The sequence below is a fragment of the Macrotis lagotis genome, chromosome X (assembly GCF_037893015.1).
Source record: "Macrotis lagotis isolate mMagLag1 chromosome X, bilby.v1.9.chrom.fasta, whole genome shotgun sequence".
NCBI lineage: Eukaryota > Metazoa > Chordata > Mammalia > Peramelemorphia > Peramelidae > Macrotis > Macrotis lagotis.
In genome coordinates this window covers 57,277,753-57,288,775 of record NC_133666.1, presented here as the reverse complement: position 1 = coordinate 57,288,775, position 11,023 = coordinate 57,277,753, and the positions used below count along the sequence as shown (strand labels likewise).

Below are 11,023 nucleotides of genomic sequence, written 5' to 3'. Positions count from 1 at the left end.
CTAACAAATAATATTTTAAAGATAGAAAAAAAGCATAACTGATAAATTGAAAAGTCTGAAAACAGATGCACCATGTGTGATATGTGTGTATCTCCCTCTTACACAAAGATGTGAGTTGTATACACTTTTTCATATCTCTGTATTCAAGTTTTGCTAGATCTTTATAGTTTTGTTATATCTATTTTTAATCTTTGGGTGTGTAGTTCTTGCAATTTCTTGATGTAATTGTATATATTGCTTTCTCAGGTCTGCTTCCTTCATCATTGTCAATTCATGTAAATCTTTCCATGTTTTTCTGTTTTCATCAAATATCATTTGCTTCAGAATATAATATTCCATTGTATTCATATGCCAATTTGTTTACCCATTCTCTAGTTGATGAGCATCTACTGTGTTTACAAGTTTTTGTTAACTCAAGTAATATTTTGCTGTATAAGAGTCCTTTCTTCTTAACAATGGCTTCTTATCAAAGCTCCATAATAAATTCATTGTTCAAAGGAATATGGATATTTTATTAAATTATTTGCATAATTCCAATTTTCTTTTCAAAATAGTTGTACCATTTCACAATTCCATCAACAATGTACTAGTGTTTATCATTCTACAACCCTTGTGACATTGACTTTCACCATTTTTACATCATTTTGTCCAATTTGCAGGGTGTGAGGTGAAACCTCAGGGTTGTTTTGCTTTACCTTGCTCATATAATTAATGACTTGGAGCATTCTTTCTTGTACTTAGGAATCGTCTATATATGCCTGGATACCAAATCATTATCAGAGAAATTTGATACAAAGATCTTTTATTCCCATCCAACCATTTCCCTTTCTATCCTAGGACATTAATTTAGCAAAACCTTTTGCTATTTCTCCCTACTTTTGTTGTCCAAGATTTTCTATGATTATGAACATTCCTAATTTTGCTCTTTATTAGTGTATGTCTCTATCTATGTATGATAGAGGAAAGCTAGGTTTGATCAAGGGACTCTCTGGAACCACTATTGGCTTTTCAATTACTCAGTGCTTACTGTCTTTTTAATGGTGTTTTTATTAATATAATTGGAATTTATAGGGGCAGCTAGGTGGCACAGTGGATAGAGCACCAGCCCTGAAGTCAGGAGTACCTGAGTTCAAATCCGGCCTCAGCCACTTAATAATAATTACCTAGCTGTGTGGCCTTGGCCAAGCCACTTAGCCCCATTGCTGCAAAAACTAATAGATATAATTGTAATTTTTTGGAAGATTTCATTTGAACTCAGGTCCTCAGTACTCTACCCACTGAGCCACTTTGCTGCCCCTATACAGAGTTTCAATGTAACTTTACCATTTGTCTCCAAAATTCTCTTGTTGGGAATCACAAGACAGAAGTGCCTGTTCAAAGATCTTTCATTATATTATCATAAGTGTCAGAAAAAATGGGGACAAAACCCTAAAAATCCACCAAAAGGGAAAGGGTTAAATTTTGGTGTATTAATATGTCAGAATGTTATCATGTCATTAAGACTAGCAATATAGGTAATGTTTATAAAAACTCAATTAAAGGAAAATAAGTAGGGAGGGGGGTTAGTGAACAGAAAACTCCTACAAGTCAGGTGCCCAATGTGGCTGGCACAAAAAGAAATGAAATCTTGGCTACATTAAGAGATTCATAGTTTCTAGGAACAAGGAGGGGTTAGTTCCCACTGTTTTGTCCTTATATAGCCTTATGTGGAGTATTGAATATCATTCTGGACACAATGTTTTCAGAAAGACATTCCTAAAATACAGAATCCCAGATTAGGGCCATTAGAATTGTTAAGGAAACAAGTCAATGTCATCAAAGAACTGGCTGGAGAAAATAACCTGTGGTTAGCTTGGAGCAAAGAAAACTTAGTGGGGACATTATGGGTCTGTGCAAACATTTGAAGGGCTTGTCATGTGGTAGAAGGATTAGTCATATTTTGTTTGACCCTAGAGAGTAGAGCCAGGAGCAACATTACAAGTTGCAAACTGAGGTTGGTGCTTGATGAGAGCTGTCCAAGGTGGAATGGGTTGCCATCAGAACTAGGAGGCTTTGCCTCCTTAAGGTCCTCAGGCAGAGGCTGGATGACTAATTGTTTATATTATAATATGATTTCCTTTCTTAAATAGGTTGGACTCGATAAGTGGTTCATAACCATTCCTCTGTGTGTGTGTGTGTGTGTGTGTGTGTGTCTGTGTGTCTGTGTGTATATGTATGTATGTATGTGATGAATCCCTGGTGAAGCCTGTGGATCCCTTCTCAGAATAATGCTTTAAATACATAGGATTACAAAGGAAACCAATTATTTTGAAATAAAATTTTCAGAATTTAAAAAATAAATAGGGGCAGCTTAGTGGTGCAGTGGATAGAGCACTGGCTCTGGAGTCACTAGGACCTGAGTTCAAATTCAGCCTCAGACAATTGACACTTACTAGGCTGTATGACCCTGGGCAAGTTACTTAACCCCAAATACCTCACCAAAATAAGTAAATGACTAAAAATAAGATCACAGACCCCAGGTTAAGAACCCCTGAAAGTCATTGAGATCTCCCCCAAATCTTACATTTTTGTTCTGTTACATAGTAATGCAAAGTGAACAAAAGCATGAGCAGAAAAAATGAAGTTTACAGTAGGCAACTATAGTTACATAGAAAAGGAAAGTTAATGGAAATAAAATGGATACTGAATCCCATTGGCATCTTAGAGGAAGCAACTGAAAAGTTGCTATGATGTTTTAGCTGTTTAACAGTACATGTTACTATGCAAGTTTAGTTCATTGTGTCCATGTGCAATATTGTTTCTAATCACACATTTCATTTAAAGCTCCAGATGCTTTCTGTCTCTCTCTCTATGACTCCTCTGCTCCCTTGGCCCACTCCCTTCTTGGAGCTGGATCTTTGTTCTTTGGCTTCTCGGAGCTTGCTCCCTCTTGATTCTCTTCCCACCCACATCAATATTCCTAATTGTACTTTGCTGGAATATTCTCGGTTTCCCACTCTCTGAGTATGGATGTCCCTCAAGACTCTAGTCCTGGATACTCTTCTCTTTTCCCTCTAAACTTAAGCCCTTGGTGTCTTTCTATTGAAGGTACAATCTGATCCTATGAGGGCAATTATCATCTGTACACATATACCTCCCAAAGTTATGTATCTAGCATTCATTTGTTCCTGTCTCCACTCAGAGATCTGTGTTTCTATATCTCACTATAGTCAAAACTTCTTCCCCCAAAATTCCCACCTCTCCTCCTACGAGCCTTTTTCTGGTTCTAGGCATCAAAATCCTCCTGGTCATTCAGGTGTGTTGCCTCAGGTTGCTCCCAATTCTATGATTATGTAAACCTTGGCTTTTTCTCTCTCCCTTATATGGTATAGCCAATAAATTGCTAAGCCATATTGTTTTTATGTCCACAACATGGCAATTGTTCTGCCAATTTCTCCCCATTCACATGGGCACTACATTGTCCAGATTTCATGTCCTGTCTGACTAATGGTCTCCCTAAATGAACTACTTGCTCCCATTCTCCTCCCCTTCCAATCTAGCCTCCAAAATAGTAATCTCCATAAGGAACCAATTTGATTCAGCCATTCCCTTACTCAAAACCTGTCAGTGGCTCCCTATTGCTGCTAAGATAAAATGCAATCATCTCAATCTGGCATTTAAGATCTTCTAAAATCTGACTCCAATCTTGCAGATTTATTTTGTATTAATTTCCTTTTCAAGATTTCTGGTGGTCTCAGCCCAGCTGAACTACTAGCTGTTTCCTGAACTACCCCTTGCATACTCTGTTGTGAATTCATACAAATTTCTTGCCCTTAATGTGCTCCTTCCTCTCCTTTACCTCTTCATTTCATGATCTTTCTTCCAGGCTCAGCTCAGCTCAGTTGCCACCTTCTTACAGATGTGTCCCCAGATTTCTTCCAATTGGTAGTGCCCCCCCACCCCATCCTCAAGTCCTCTTAAATTGACTTTTCTGTTTATAGGTTGTATCCCTTACTCATCCCCCCCCCACCCAGTAAAATGTAAAAATGCCAGTAATTATTAAACCTTTGGCTCTAGAATTCAGGATGTTTGGTCACAGCACAAATGCACATCATAAAAAAAATCAGATACTTGCCTTTCTGTAATGAACTGTTTAGTGAGAGGCATCCCTTTCTCCTTAGATGAAATCACTATCTGCCTGCAGAGATGGAAATTCTTTTTTATTTTTAAAGATTCTTTTGGGGGGGGGGTGGTTAGGGGGTTCCAAATTCTTTCCCTCCATCTAGCTTCTCCCCCCTCCCCACTGTGAAGGCAGGCTATATGATAATAGGGTAGTTCTTAACAGGTAGTGGCAGAAATTGAGAATTATGATCAATGAGACTAGGCTGGAATATCCTAATTGGTGAGTGCAAATTTACCTAATCCACTGTGTCTTCAGTTCCGGATTATGCTTCATCTCTGTCCACTCCAGGGATCTTGCTTTCTGCTCATTAGGAAAACACAGCCTCTCCCTTACTCCCCTCCTTTTACCTTTTATTCTCTAAACTTACCAAATCAGAATTACTATTACTTCTGGAAAAGACATGTTGACAGTTCTTGCAGACTATTCACCATTCTTTCGACTTCCCAGACCAAAACAACCCTTCCCTGCCTCCCACTCTGTTATGTTTTCTTCCCTGTTAGAATGTTAGCTTCTACATGGCAAGGGCTCTCTCTCTCTCTCTCTCTCTCTCTCTCTTGATCCCCCCCCACCACCAACCTCTAACAGTGTTCAGAACACTGTAAACACTTAATGGTTTGGGGTTTTTTTTTCATTCATTTATTTTTTCAGTGTTTGGATTGGAAAGCAGCTTTTAACACTTGATTCAGGAAGGAATCATTCCTCGGATCCAGCAAAAGTGTTTTTATATTAATGTTTCTGGCATATACTCTATGCTTCCATTTTCTATTTTACTAGGAGTTGCTATATTAATATTGTTTAATGCTAGTTTGTGAGGTTAAATAGCTTGTTTAATAAATGATGCAGTAGAATTAAAGGGCTCTTAGTGGCCACACTGATTATCAGTCTGGGGGCAGACTGATGCAGTTTGGCTAGGCTAGGCTCCTTTCCCAAAGAGGGAGGAGAAGGAACATATGGACAAAAAAACCTCAATTAAGTGATAAGTTAATTTCATACAATTCTTGAACACTAACACAATTCTCCTAATCCCTGTGTGTATTCAGCTCTAGCCTACTCAAATGAGTGTGCTCCATGTTGCTGATATTTTATTACTGTATATTCTAGATTGGTATATTTGTGCTTCCCCCTCCCCACCTCAACCTCTGTACTCCAGACTGTAAAACTGCATAAGGCACAGCTTCAGGGAAGAAGCTGGTTCTGTCAGTCTGAAGGTAAAGCAAAGCTGACCAGTTTCTGGGAGAGCTCTCATCTGCACTGTTCTGTTGTAGGAGCAGAAACCCCAGGTGGCTATCTATGTCTGTCACTTATTGCTCTATGTCCTCACTGTATTTTTTTAAAATTAAACACACATACACATATTGTGATTTTTAAAATGAAAATAGATATATTTAAGTCTTTAAAACAGTTCCTAAAAGGTATACTTTCTCAGAAAACCAGATATACAATAATGCATTTTTTTCTGCAGTTATGTGCATCAGAAGCAAAATACAAAAACTTTAACAAAAAATACTGTTTTTCAACAATCACAGTCAAATTTAAAGATAAAAAATAAAGAAGGTAACAGGAAAATAGCATAAATTAATGAATTCTTAACCATAAGCAATGACTTAAACTTTGGCACTAGGAATCAAGATGTTTTGTCACTTCCCATTTAAACAGATCATAAAAATGTCAAAAGAATGTAACCATCAGAATACAAGCAGCTTTGTTAACTACACAGTGAAACATTCTACACAGATCACTATTACATAGACTGGAACAGAACCTCTAAAATTACAGAAGGGACTGAAACATTACTCTTTTTATGCTTTAAACAGAACAAATACTTAACAAACATAAATTAGATTAAACATTGAATAAATTAAACATTTTTTCTTGTAAAGAGAACAAACTAATAATATAACATTTATGCTCACTGAGATCAAAATATGACAAATAATATGAGACTCTTAGGCAACTTTTTGTAAATATTCAGGGGGAGCAACCTCATAATCACTGGGACTGAACAAAGCTGCTGCATGATTTGTCAGATAGTTTAGGAAATCATGAAAATGATTTAACAATAATGCCACACTCTGATCATCCAGGGCTGTATAGGACAGCATATCTCCAATTTTGACAAATAATCGAAGGAGATGAGGTGCTCCATAGATTTGGGACATAGGAGCATCAGGATCAGCAGCTAAGATCTCAGCATATTGGGGCTTTTCAAAATCATACAACAGCTGAGGGCCCAACATAGAATTGAAATAAGCTTTGATCCCTGCTATCAGTTCAACCACTGCAAATGACTTTGCCTCATTTCCCTGGGACTTTTCATGCTCTTCATAGTCATCCAGAATGGAATCTACATTCTTCTTGGCTGGCAGGTGGAACAACTTTTTCTGCCCCATGACCAGCTCCCGATCCTCCACCAGCCACGGTTTCAGTTCATTGGGAATGTTCACCTTAATTTCTGTTTTCTTCACATATCGCCTCTCCACTTCATAGTACACTCGGGATCTCCTCTTAGAATGCTGGGCCCGGGATGGTGTTGATGTTTCACTGGAACTGCTTCCTTCTCCAGTCTCGACCATTTTCTTTTCCTTCTTTTTGACTGAAGTCCCCGATGCTCCTGATGCTGTAGAGGGTTCCTCCTTGTCGACGTTCTTCTCCTGTTGCCCCTCAGACTGCTGACTCTCTGACTCTGACTCTGAAGTTGCAGTCTTGGACTCTGAGCTGGGGGTCTTGGGCTCTGAGGTGGGGGTCTTGGGCTCTGAGGTGGGGGTCTTGGGCTCTGAGGTGGGGGTCTTGGGCTCTGAGGTGGGAGTCTTCTTCTCCCCAGAAGCCAGGCCCTCTCCCACCTTCTCATCTGCAGATAGCTCCTCATTGCTATTGAGGAGCTCTCTCTGTTTCTGCAGATTGGTCTCAGAATACTTCAGTATTCTGCTCTCGGGGACCCACTCATCATCCCAGCCAGCAGTGGGGCACAAGTCTTCCTTGAAATCAGTGTCACCGTCGCCAACGGGAGCGGGTGCAGCGCCAGCTTTGCCTTTGCCCTTGCCCTTGCCCTTGCCTTTGCCTTTGCCTTTGGGCTTGGTATCATCTGCCTCTGCCTCAGGCTCTTCACTGGCTTCACCGGTCTCCCTGGGCTCCCCAACATTTTTGGCTTCCCCTGCCTTACTGGTTTCACCAGCTTTAGGGGACCTAAGGGCCACCCCCGACTCTGAAGCCTCACCGCGGGGCTTCCGGCCTTTTGGGGACTTAAGGGCCTTACCGGGTTTTTCTGCCTCCTGGGCTTTTTCTGCCTCGGAAGCCTTCTCCGCCTCCTGGGCTTTCTCAGCCTCCTGGGCTTTCTCCGCCTCCCGAGCCTCCATCTTGGCCAGCTTTTCGGAGAGCCTGGTTCGCACGGCGCCCTTCTCGTTGCCACCCGGATAGTGAACCAGGTACTTGACCTTCCTGTACTTAACTGACACCTTCACACACTCCGCTTCGTAAAGCAAGGGCCCTCGGAAACATAACACCCGCTCCCCGACCTCAAACAGGGGCTTTCTGGGGCGTCTCTTGGGGTCTTTCTTGGGCGCCATCTTTCCCGCAGGGGGCCCGGAGCCTCCGCCCACCTCGCCGGCCGCCTCAGCCGCTGGCAACCACAGCCCAGGCGCTGCCGGAGCCCCCCTGCCGGCCCTTCTCCCGGTGGACCCGCCTCAGGCCCGTCTGACCGCCCCCCTCCAAAGTCTAGGGCAGGACGGAAGGAAGTAGGGGCCAATTTGGATCTGAATTACCGGAAGCAGCTGCCCACACGATGACGAAGCTCCACCTCAGCTGTAGCTCTCACCAGTCAGTCCTCGCCACAACTGGAGCTCCCCATCAGCTACTTGGCCCTCGAGATGGAACGTAGGGCCACCGGCACTCTCAGCTCCAACCAATGGCTGCTCCTCCTGCTAATGCACGTGCATCAGGCACGTGCATATCCTTCATTTCAAACCCAACCTGATGGCGCTGCGCATGCGCCGTCATTGCTCCCCTCCCCCCTCACCCTGAGATTCAACTCCCACTACTGCCGGGGATGGTAGGTTCTCCAGGTAACTGCCCTGCGCGCATGCGTTCCCATCCCCCCTTCTGCCCCCTCTATGGATGTTGATGGCTGTTGCTGTTGGTAACAGCCTGGGCGGAGAGCATGCGCTTTTCTGGCTGCTTCCCTCCCCCTGAGTTCCTCTTCTCTCTATGGCTTTTGATGGCTTTTGCTCCAGGTAACTGCCGGACATTACGCATGCGCTCTCGCTGCCCCTTCCAAACCCCGCCTAGCTTCTGCTTCCCCCCATAGATGTTGATGACTGTTGCTCCAGGTAACAGTCAGCAGCACGCGCATGCGCCTTGTTTTGCCCCCTTTTTTAAGCTTTCCAGCACCCCCCCCCCCCCCCCCCCGCTTCTTCCCACCCCATTCAGCTACCGGTCTAGCTCTTCATGGCTAGGTAAAGGCTAGGAAGGGAACATTACGCATGCGCTCTGCTAACTTTCCCACCGCCCTCCGTTCCCCATCAGCTCCCCATATGGCTCTTCCTGGGTGTTGCTTCAGGTAAAGGCCAGGACGTTGCGCATGCGTCCTCCTTGTCTCTCTCTGTCTCTGTCTCTCTCTGTCTCTGTCGTCCCCCCCCCCCGCCCCCTCAGCTGTCCCTACGGTTCTTTCTCGCCATTGCTGCCGGTAAACGGAGAACATTGCGCATGCGCTAGTTCCCCTGCGCTGCAGGTTCCCCACCCTCCGGTTCTCCCTCTGACGGTAGATGCTCGCCACCCCCTCCACCCCCGTCCCTGGGCAGCCGGCGCAGGGCGCATGCGCCTCCCGTCCGCTGCCTCCCAAATGATTCACCTCCTGCTGCTGCGTTCATCCCTCTCTAAGCACCTTCCCTGTCCTGACCCGCCCCGGCCCGCTTTGAAAATAATTGGATTCCGCTCCGTGAAGCCCACGGACACTGCTTAAGCTCCTCCTGCGCGCTGCCTCAGTGCGGCTGGGGGGGGGAGCAGCTAGTTGCTAGGGGTGGAGCCAGAGACCCCCCGAGAGGTCAGAGGGCTCGGCCTGCCTGCGCACTCTCCACCGAGGCTGGGGGCGAAGGGGCCGGGGGGGCTGGGGAGGGGGCGGGGGGGCTAGCGGGGCCGGGGGGGAGGGGCGCCCGGTGCGGTGCACCTGTGGGGTGTGCCCGCCAAAGCCTCCCTCCGGGAGGGATCCCCTCCCTCCTTCCCCTCCCCGCTCACCTGCTGCCACCAATCGAGGAAGACCCCCAGCTGCGAGCGCCTGGAAGGACTGGAATTGGACCAGGGAAAATGGGGGCTGGGGTGGGGTGGGGTGCCTACACCAAGGGTGGGGGACTGCCTGAGAAGAGAGGCAGGAGAGGGCCCAGCATCTTCTGGGAACAGCCAGTCCTCCAGTTTGTCTCAATTATGCTCTTAATGTCCCGCTTCATTCACTTGGAGTCCCGGCCCCCCCTCCACCCCGCCTCCTGTGGCTTCTCCCTGCCTGCTTCAAAAAAAACAAAAAAACCTCCACATTAAAGGCTCTTAATAATCGGGGCTGAACCTAGGTTTCAGCCACATTCCCCTCTGCCACTCCCCCTCTTCCTCCCCCTCCCCGCTCCTCTTCTTCCTCCGCCTCCCTCTGCTCCGCGCCTGCTGCCTCCCCTCCCTCGCCTTTCCTTCTGCCCTCCTCCCTTTCCCGCTCCCCTTCTTCCCCCTCCCTTCCCGACGCCCCCTTCCCTTTTCTCTCCCTTTTCCTCCCCCTACCTACCCGACTCCCCTTTTTCCTGCTCTTCCCTCTCCTCCCCCCTTTTCTTCCCCCCTTCTTCCCCTTCCTTCTCCCTCTCTTCCTCCCCCTCCCTCCCCTTTCCTTCTTCCCTCCTCCCTTTCCTTCCCCCTCTTCCTCCTCTTCTTTCCTCTTTTTCCTCCCCCTCTTCCCCTTCTCCCTCCCCCTTCCTTTCCCACTCCCCCTCCTCTTCCTCTTCCCCTCCCTTTTCTTTTTCCTTCCCTTCTACAGGCATGTTGCTAACCTTATGCCATTTCCACTAGCTTGCCAAGGTGGTACGGGCTGCTGGCTTCTTGCCCAGAGCTCAGTCCCTCACATGGAGAAAGTGCTGGGTCCATATTCTCAAAGGAATGAATAAATGCCTAGGAATCAGGCAGAGAAGGCATCAGGTCCCTTAGTGGAGGTGAAGCTACCTGTGAGCCGGAGCCATATGTCTCTGTCTCTGCCTCAGCTCCCAACAGCCTGCTGAAGCCTAGTCACACAGGTGGGGAGAAACAGCTGAGATTCCAGTCGAGTTTCCCCCTTGGATCCCTCGCCCTGGCAGCCAGGTCCTCCCACTGAGAGCCAGCTCAGCTCTAAAGCCCAACCTGAGGAGCTTAAGATAAACAAGGCAGGGTTCCACAAATAAAGAAGGCAGGGAGACTCAGCCTCTTAAGACCCCCACGCTGTTGGGCAGCACTGCCCATTTCCAGATTTAGTAGAAGGCAGGCCCTGCCCACCCATCCCAACTGGATTTCATTGTTTTGGACCAGACAGAACTAGACACTCCCCTCTCCTCAAGCCCTGGGCACCTGCTTTCTCCAGAGAAAGTTGCCTAGGAATGAAGAGATTAAGAAACTACTTCAGGGTCACACAGCCCCTTTGTGTCACAAGGGAGACAAACCCTGACTCCCTGCTCAGGCTCGCCTTGCTAATACCCTACAAGAAATTCTGACCTTCTGAATTATGAATGGTGCCTTTAAAATGAATATCAATATATTAAATTTAAATAAATATGAATATAAATCCAGCTGGTCATTTTGAATAGATTGCTTCTATGAAAAGATGAGGCATTTGGGCTTCTCCAGGGATTTGTTGCTTCTCTGTCCTAT

At 45.9% G+C, this 11,023-nt stretch overlaps 1 pseudogene; it reads right to left on the bottom strand.

Moving 5' to 3' along the window:
* Positions 1-5,559: 5,559 nt before the first annotated feature.
* On the bottom strand, positions 5,560-10,671 carry LOC141497785 (mortality factor 4-like protein 1 pseudogene; annotated as a pseudogene).
* Positions 10,672-11,023: the final 352 nt, after the last annotated feature.